Source organism: Brassica napus, chromosome C3 (genome assembly GCF_020379485.1).
Source record: "Brassica napus cultivar Da-Ae chromosome C3, Da-Ae, whole genome shotgun sequence".
In the NCBI taxonomy this organism is placed as follows: Eukaryota; Viridiplantae; Streptophyta; class Magnoliopsida; order Brassicales; family Brassicaceae; genus Brassica; species Brassica napus.
Genome location: NC_063446.1, coordinates 51,537,403 through 51,547,284, shown reverse-complemented (window position 1 = coordinate 51,547,284; position 9,882 = coordinate 51,537,403). Strand labels below are relative to the sequence as shown.

The following is a 9,882-nucleotide window of genomic DNA, read 5'->3' as shown; positions in this document are numbered from 1 at the left end:
TGTGATTGGTATGACACCACCCAAGATAGAGGAGTGAAGACTGATGCGTTTGGTGTTACATCAGTTCATTCGCGGCGGAAACTTCAATATTATGATCCCTTCATTCTTGCTTCGCAAGCTGATCAGGTATGTCAATTTATTCATAATTAATGGTTTATATTTTACTAATACCTTGGGTGTTCCAAAAAAAACAACAAAAAAAAAATTACTAATACCTTGTATAATTGATAGGTGTGCTACATCAGTTACCCTCGGGTGACGTACAAAGACGATCCATGGGTCACTGTAACGCAAATCAACCCAAGAGGACGAGTGGATGAAACTTTTGATAATGAACCATTACAACCAGACTCTACCAGCAACTTGAGTGCAGATGTTGAACTCGTTGAGAATTTTACCGAGTTTGGACTTGATGTTGTTGTACATTCAGAGGACGAAGCTGAGGTTGGGGAGTTTGATGAAGATTCTGAAGATTCTGATGATTCTGATTAGGAATTCTTATTATTTGACTTGTATTTATTAGTTGTTGTAAGTACATAAGTTGTTTTTTTTTTCTTTTTTTTTAAACAAGTCCGTCGGTATTCCGTCACTATATACCGACGGCATAGCGACGAAATATGGTTTCATTCTAAGTGGACAAGTTCCTCGGAAATACCTCGGAATATACCGAGGACATTCCGACGAACTAGTTAAATTCGTCGGAAGTTCGTCGGAATGTCCTCGGTATATTCCGAGGTATTTCCGAGGACTTATGTTTTTAAACAATTTCATATCAAAATATATATAAATTTGGATACTGAAACTACGAAAATAACACATAATAAGTGTTTAGTATAGTATTAGATCGTAACCATGCAAATATAACAACTCATTAAAATATTTATGTATGTATATCATGGTTTGCATAACATCTCATCATAACACTCATATACTTATACAATCATATTCATCTAATCTTATACTACAAAAATGTTTTTGTGAAAAATCGTGTTATGTAAACATTTTTATAGTTAAATCTTTATGCAAATACTATATATATTATCAAAGATTTGGATTTTGCATTTAGAAACTTATGTTCAACCCCTAAACACTACGTCGTCGGAATTCCGTAGGAAAAACTCGTCAGTAATCCGTTGGAAAATACCGACAACTTTCTGACGGATTTAATATCCGACGAAATTCCGACGACATTACTAATTCCGTCGGAAATCCGTCGGAATATCAAATTACCCGGGAAAAAGAAACCGCGTGAAAATTTTTGCGAACATATATATTTAATGATTCCGACGAAATTCTAACGGATACGTGTCCGTCGGAATCATTAAAGATAAAAACCGTAGACATTTCCTTCTTCGTTATTTCTGCCTCTCTCTCTAAACTCTCTCCGATTTCTCTCTCTTTGAAGGCTACTCCGGCGATTTACGAGCTCCCATCTCCGGCGATTCCTCTTCCCACCGTCCGATCTCTTCCCCCACTCTAAAAATCATGTAAGATTCTATAAAACCTTTGTGTATTTCATTTTTTTAGGGTTTAGAAAGTTAGATCTTAGGATTTAAGGTTGTTTGATTGAAAACTTTAAGATTGAATGGATATTTTAGGATCTATTAGTTAGGATTGTTGTTTTAATTTTTTTGGATTGAAAACGTTTTTGTATTTTTAAAATTATTTTTGGGGTTTCCAGTACTATATTATATATAATAAAACGTTTTTTATTAGTTTTATATATATTTAACAACCTTTTCTATATTTATAAACGTTTTATAAATATATTTTTTAGAGAAAACGATTTTATATTTTTTTATATCGATAAAAACGTATACATATTTTTTTATATATTTAACAACCTGTTCTATATTTATTAACATTTTTAAAAATATTTATAATTTTTTATACAGACATAAATATATATATATATATATATATATATATATATATATATATATATATCAGTTTTAGATGTAAAATTAATTTTTAATATATTTAACAACCATTTCTATATTTATAGTTTTTTTTTAAACATCTATAATTTTTTATACATATATATAAATATAAATCATTTTTAGATTTAAATATATAAATTAAAACATTTTAAATAGAAAATCATTTTTTAATATATTTAACAATCTTTTGATGTATTAACATTTGTTTTTTAGGTCCGAGGAAGCACGCTATTCCGCATCCTGTCGTTCTGCACCCCGTGGCGGCCGAGGTAGTTCTGCGAGCAGTTCTCGTCCATCGGGATCATCTCACGAACAAAACTCGGTTCCCGCATATGTTCCCGCTCCCGCTCCCGCTCCCGCTCCCGCTCCATATGTTCCCGCTCGAGCTGCTCAGGAGGATCCGGGGGTCATGTCAGTTCAACAATTGGTTCAACAACCAGGTAGAGAGCATCTGCCGGTTCTCCATCCCATCCCACGACCGGGACATACAACTTGGTTAGTATTTTTATTTTATTTGTAGTGTTTTTCCATTAATTAATTTTCTAACATGCATTTTTTTTAAAGGTTCGACAAGTTGAGCAATGGCATTAGCAGGAGCATCAACAATATGATGTATTCCATGCTCCATACCGGATATTCGAAGTGGAGTGTGATTCCTCGCGAGGACGGGGAGTTGTGGTTTCGTCAGTTTGCGGTAACTCTTCAGTTTTTTTTAAAGCATTTTTCAATTTTTTTTATATATATCTACTAATTAAATTATGTGTGTTTTGTAGCAAGAGTTCAGTTGGGAGTCCGGTCTCACGGAAACAGTCCGTCAGAAATTCAACGAAAAGGCTATGGACTCTTATACGAAGCAGATCAACGCTTGGAAGACAGTATGGCAGAAGAACAAGAGGCCACGGTACATCAACGGGACGGTGTGGGAGCAGTTGATAGTCCATTGGGAGAAGGACGACACTGCAGCGACGTCTCGTAAGAACTCCAAGAACCGGAAGAGCGATCGTGGCGGGAAAGGTATATATGTGCACAACCTCGGCGCTTGCTCTATGTCTTCTAAGGAGGATCAACTTGTAAGTTCTATTTTTTTAGATTGAAGCAAATGACGGTAATCCCGTTAATCGTCTTCAACTTATTAAGGAGGCTCACACTAACAAGAAGACGGGTCAAATTCAGGACGCCGTGATCAGATCCGTCGTTGACTTGGTGGAAACTCAAAAAGAAGCTCTTCTATCTTCTCAGCCTCTCTCTGATGATGGCGATTCTACGGGGGCTTCAACCAACATGTTCCGATTGCAAAAAAATGAGATGGTCGAAAAGGTAATTTTTTATTAATATATTTATTTTATAATGTAGTTTACTAACTTTAAATATTTTTGTAGGCGGTTCCTAAAAGGAAAAGAGGACGTTTAGTTGGGTTGGCCCGCCGTGCTTCTTTGTATCCGGCGTCTTCTTCGCAAGTTCTGTATACCGATCCCATGATTCTGGAGCAGCTACAGAACAAAGATGAACGGATTGTGGCATTGGAGGAGCAGAACGCCACTATTCTTTCTGAGAATGCCACTATCTTTGCTCAGCTGGAATCCCAAAAGAAGACCATTGCCGAGATATTGGAAAAGCTAGATCGTTTGTTGCCTTAGGGTTCTTAGTTTTTTATGAATTTTAAAACTTGATGAATGTTTTTTTTCTATTTAAGTTTCTATGAATTTAAATTCTATAATATTATTAGTTTTAAATTTCAGATTTTGTGTATATATTAATTTTAATATAAAAAAATATTTATAAATGCAAAATTTATTCATATTTAAAAATGGTATATTCTGACGAGTCTGAGTTGTCAGAATATACCGACAAACCGGTTCGTCGCAATATACTGACGAATCATAGTCATCTGAATATACCGACGAGTACAGGTCGTCAGAATATACTGACGAATTTGTGTCGTCGGAATATTCTGACGAACCTGCTTGTCGCTATATTCTGACGACTGTGATTTGTCAGTATATTCTGACGACCCGATTCGTCAGAATATAGTGTTTCCGATGAATTCTGTTCTCGGAATATGTTATCGAAGTGTCGTCAGAAGTTCGTCAGAAGTTCGTCAGAAGTTCGTCAGAATGTGGTTTATCGGTATTCGTCAGAAAGTCGTCGGAAACTGTGACGAAATTCCGGCGAATTTTTTTTTTCCGACGAAATGATACTGACGACCACTGTCGTCAGAAATTCGTCACTTTGTCTCTATTCCGACGAACTTCTGACGATTTTGTCCGTCAGTATCCGCCTGTTTTCTTGTAGTGAGTGAACTTGATGCCATGTTCTCAATCAACGTAAATGCACCAGGTGTGGTTTTAGTCATGAAGTCTCCATTACTAGAAGAGTCAAGGGTGTTTCGGAACTCGTAATTCACTCCATCGTAGAACACCTCCAATATGTAATCATCATCAAACCCATGGTGTGGGCACTCTCTCTGGTATTCCTTATACCTTTCCCAAGCTTCATGAAAAGGTTCATCAGACTTTTGCTTGAAGTTGGAGATTCTGTGCCATAGAGCCGTGGTTTTGGACTTTGTGTAGAAGTGGCCCAGGAATGCTGATCGAACCTGATCCCATGAGGTGAGAGAACCGGTTGGGAGAGATTGCAACCAGCGAGAAGCTTTCCCTTCAAGAGAGAATGGGAACAACGTGCATTTGACATAATCTGGTGGCACTCCATTAGAGCGAGAGAAATTGCAGATCCTCTTAAAGGCCTCTATGTGGTCCATTGGAATGTCTGAAGTGAGGCCGCTGAACGTGCTCTTCTGTACAAGACCTATCAGTGCTGGTTTGATCTCATAATCTTGTCGAGTACAGGGTGGAGGGTTGATGGGGGAGCGGTTAGTAGCGAAGTTCCGCAGAAGGTTTCGCACCCCAATAAGAACACCATGCTCTTCTCGCGCGGCGTTCACGGCTGCTTGTTCCTGAGCAGCTTGTTGCTGATTTTGGATGGTCTGCTGCATCTGCAACATCTGCTGTTGCTGAGTCTGCATTTGTTGTTGAATGAGTGCCAATGCAGCAGTGAGGTCATCCATATTGCCGTGATCACCCATGTTGGTGTCGGTTGTTCTTGGCTGTTGACGGTTCTGTCTTTCTAATCTTGCGAGTTCATCGTTGGTCAGTTGATGTAGCGGTCCTTGTGCATTGCTCCGAGTATGTCTACTGGTCATGCACTTGGATCATCTGTTCCAACAAAGAAATAAAGCAAGTTCGATATCCTAGACTAAATATTAAACCGAAAAATAAAGGTAAAAGCTTAGTCCCCGTCGCAACAGCGCCAAAACTTGATACACTAAAAATGAATCTTTGCTACTGTCAAGTTCACAGTGGTAATTGTAATATTTGAGATTTAATCCAGAGGACCAGTTTACTCTTTACTCTTATGAGTTCAATAATAAGCTGAGAAACAAGTGGGGTTTTGAGAATTAATTGTGACGCAAGTAACTACAATACCAAGATGGTTCAAATTCGATTTAAATGAAGCCGGCTTAGGGTTATTAATCGGGTGTCAATGCAAAACTGAACAACTATTCAAGTGCAATGAGGTGCAGTCTAGAACTCAGATCACTCGGCTAGAACAATCCACTATCGTGGTTTTGATCCCTTTGCAGATCGGTCTTGAATCCTAAGTTCTCACTTGGAACAAGACGCGATAACAAGCCTTAGAGACAAGATCTGATTAGTTCACTTAATACCCTAATATCTACTCTCACTGATTAGAGATACAAAGCTCATTCAATATATGTCAATTTATCTCCTAAGCGGTTAGCTAGGTGATTAAATCAGAAATCGAACATTAAGTGATCAATTCAGTGTAAGCAGTAAGAACAATACGAATGAAGAACAGTTAAGATCACTTATTTGTGTTCAGTTCATGCGGCTAACACCCTATAACCCTAAGCAAGCTTAGCCTACTACTCAATCATAAAGCAGGATGAGACAGACATGGTTCTGAATAATATTGCATATAAAATAAAGTAGAAAGACAAGGGTTCAGGATGATCTTCTCGTGAGGAGGAAGCCTTCTCCCTTAAAAGTTGCTTAATCCAAAGAAAATAGTTCTCGGTCTCTTGCAAAACTAGAGTAAGAAGAAGAAATGATAGCATAGGCCTTTTTATATGGAGGCGCTGGTGGGAAAGAGATAAGAGAGAGTGGAATCTAGGGCAAACTTCCGGAATAGAAAGTTTTCTTAATGATCGGGAACAGTCAGACGCTTGTTCTCTTTGGGAACAACCTTCAGGTTGTTCTAGATGGCTGTTCCGCATCGAATCCTTCAAAACGACATCTGACTTCCTGAATCTCTCTTCTTTGCTCTTTCACCTGCTCTAAACCTGGACCGATATCAATTAAACACGAATTAAGACTGAGAATTAGCTCAAAACACACATATAATGGTATTAAAAACACCATATATCAAACCGCTAGAATCAACAATTTCTAGCGGCCATCTCTAGCAGCCTCAACACAGGCTGCTAGCGAAGTTCTGAAGCAGCTTCGACAATTTGTACCCTAAAACTTTTTGGATTTTTGGAATTTAGACAATTAGTACTTTCTCTCTTGTGTTTATCTTATCTTTAATCTTGATTATGCTTTTATCTATAATGGGGTAAGTGTAACCGAGATGATTTGTAAGTAGACTCTATTTGGATTCATGGGTTAGGGTGATTAGAGTGATTGAGTGAATATCTAAGGTGTTTAGTCTTATATCTATATGTTTCCTTCCTTATTGAGTGTGTTTAATGGTAGACTAGTCTTGATCTCTCTAATCTAGATGTTTAGGCATCTTATGCCTGGAAGGTGTTTGATTAAATGTCTGAACCAACTCAACTTTGCGCTTTGGTTGCTTAACAAACATGAATTGATCTTAGGGATGCTTAGATAGTTAGTAGACTTGTTCTTAATGATTTCTTGATTGAGTTAAACGAATGGGAGTTGATGTTTAATGATTGATTGTAAATGAACTTTTATCTTGGGAAAGAACTTGTTTATAATTGTGATATAGACTTAAGGAAACCTATTGATTGATAGCTTGCTTTCCTAGATTTAATTTTAATCATATAAAGTCAAATGCTTATTGCCCATGAGTCTTATTTTTCTTATTAATTGAAGCTTTAGTTATTTGCCTCTATTTGTTACTTGTTTCATATCACCTCACTTAGGGGTGTCAAAATGGGTCAATTGAATCAACCCAACCCATAACCTAAATGGGTTGACTGTTAGTGATGGGTTGGATTGACCCATGACCCACTAAATTAAATGGGTCATATGGGTTAATGGTTGACTCATCAACACAACATCTTTATAATGAACTATTTTTAAGTTAAGACCAAGTTGATCAAATTGAGAAACCCATCTCAAAACACTTAAAAAATAGAAAAACAAAGTTGTTACTATTATATTTGGGGTGAGTATAATGAACCATTTTTAAGTTAAGACCAAGTTGATCAAACTGAGAAACCCATCTCAAAACAATTAAGAAACAGAAAAGCAAAGTTGTTACTATTTAAGAAAACAATCTCCATTTACTGCAGCTCAAGCAAACTAGCTCTAATCTGAAAAGCAACTTATAGGATTCTGCAGAACTAATTCTAAAGGATGTCAACAATTAGTCCCACATAGATACATTCAGTATCATCGGTTCACGAAACAACTATATCCATTTTACTGCAGCTCACACAGACTCTAAAGATGCCAACATATAATCAAATCCCCACATGGGTACATTTAATGTAATCGATTCTAATAATAAACAAACTATAAGCCTCCACATCAACACAATAAATGTAAGTTCAGATAGTTAGATTCCTCCAAAAATCAACACGTTTGACCACACAAATTCAAACAACACACGCTAATGTATAAACCTCTCTTACATTCCACAAAACCTCTCTTATATTCCACAAAACTAAACAACTGCACTTACTCATTCACCAACACAAGCAAAACGTACTATTAAAAAACTAAATTTGCGTTCAAAGAAGCAAGACTCACCACCTTCTCAAGCTTCGCATTAGAATACTCTTGAAGATCAATAGCTTCCTGTCATATGGTTTATAAGCAAGTTGAAAACAGAGACAATGTTAGTACATTCCAGATTATAAGAAAATTCTCAAACACATTAACAAGCAAATCCAGCATAAACCCAAGTGAATCAGAGATCTCTTGATCAACAAAAGCAAATCAAGTTTCAGAAACATATATAAGATCTACGAAGAAGAAAAACGAACACATACAAGCTCGAGCGAGAGAGACGGCGAGAGAGAGGCGGCGAGAGAGATGGCGAGAGAGAGAAGGCGAGAGAGAGACGGCGAGATGAGAGACGGTGAGAGAGAGAGAGACGGCGAGATGAGAGCTTCAAGCTCCTTTCATGGCGAGAGAGAAATACGTGAGTTTTTTTTTCCTCTTAACAAATGAGATGAAATTATGTGGGTTTTTTTTAATTAAAAACTAAATGGGTCAGAGTTGACCCAACCCAATAGATCTATTTAACCTGTTAATCCATTAACTTGTTAATCCATTAATCTGTTAATCCATTAACCTGTTGACGCATTAACCCATTGGATCAAAAATAAACAGTTCATTTGGGTTAATGGGTCAATTTGGATCGGGTCAACCCATGGATCATGACCCATTTTGACACCCCTAACCTCACTACATTGGTTACACTTAGTTTAAGCACTCGATTTGCATTCTCAATGCTTAAAACAACTTAGGATTGGATTGACATCTTTTATAATATTTTGATCATATGATTGAGAAATTAATTCTTATCAAATTTGGCACCATTGCCAGTTATAAGTTGATTTTGACAGTGGGATTTAGTCATTGTTGGAGACTAACGAGGGTGTATTCAATTAAGAGTGCTAGGTGATTTGTATTAAAATGAAAAAATCCACTGTTATTCGGACATAAATATTAAAATTTCATCTAAAATCCACTGTTATTGAACTTGATATTTCATAAATAATATGAAAACCACTGTTATTGAAAATATTTTAAATTTTGGAATTTTGAAGTTTTAAAGTGACTTTAGAGTGTTTGAGTGAAGTTTCTTAGTTAAAAAAAACTAGACCTCAAATCTCATGGTTTTAGGTGATATTCTAGAGTGGTTTAATAAAAATCACTTTAAACTCTTAAATTCATTTAAATCATCTAAAACTTCATTAAAAATCAAATCATCTCAAACTTCAGATTAAATACACCCCCTAAGTCTTACTTTCTTTATATTGGTTACTAATACCTATTTTCATCTCTCTTTAAATGACAGGTGCATGAACCTGAGAAGTAGAGCCTTAACACACCTTGTACCTAGAGTTGAAGACATCAAGGCTTTGGAAAGAGAGTTAGCAAGAAATAAAAGAGAAGAAGAACGACATGCTCAGTTGGATAGATTGGGCTTGAGATGGAACATAATCAGAATCAGCCACAACAGGAAGATGTCTATGGAGCAGATATCCATGGATACAACGCTCAGGGAGTTCCTCTAGGAGCTGCTCAATGGCCAAATGGCAAAGGAGCTGCAAACTTTATGTCACAACACCCTCCACGAAATGCTAGGGTTATTGGCACCTTTGATGAGCATAATATCCATGGGAATAAAAGTGGCATAAGAGCACCAGCTGTGGAAAACAACAACTTTAAGAACAAGTCAAACTTGATCATTCCAAAACAACAAGTACCATTGTCTTGCTTTGGAGGATATACTAGACCACTTGGATAACTTTGACAAGTATTGTGAAATGGTGAAGATAAATGGCATTTCTGAAGATGCATTCAAGTTGAGGCTCTTCCCATTCTCATTGGGGAACAAGACCCACACATGGGAGAAGAACCTCCCGCAAAGATATATCACTACATGTGATGAATGCAAGAGAGCCTTCCTAATAAAGTTCTTCTCTGCTTCAAAGACTACC

The 9,882-nt window shown here is 36.8% G+C and overlaps 1 pseudogene; it reads left to right on the top strand.

The window, feature by feature from the left end:
* The first annotated feature begins 4,381 nt into the window (after positions 1–4,381).
* Positions 4,382–4,482, top strand: LOC125584816 (annotated as a pseudogene).
* Positions 4,483–9,882: the final 5,400 nt, after the last annotated feature.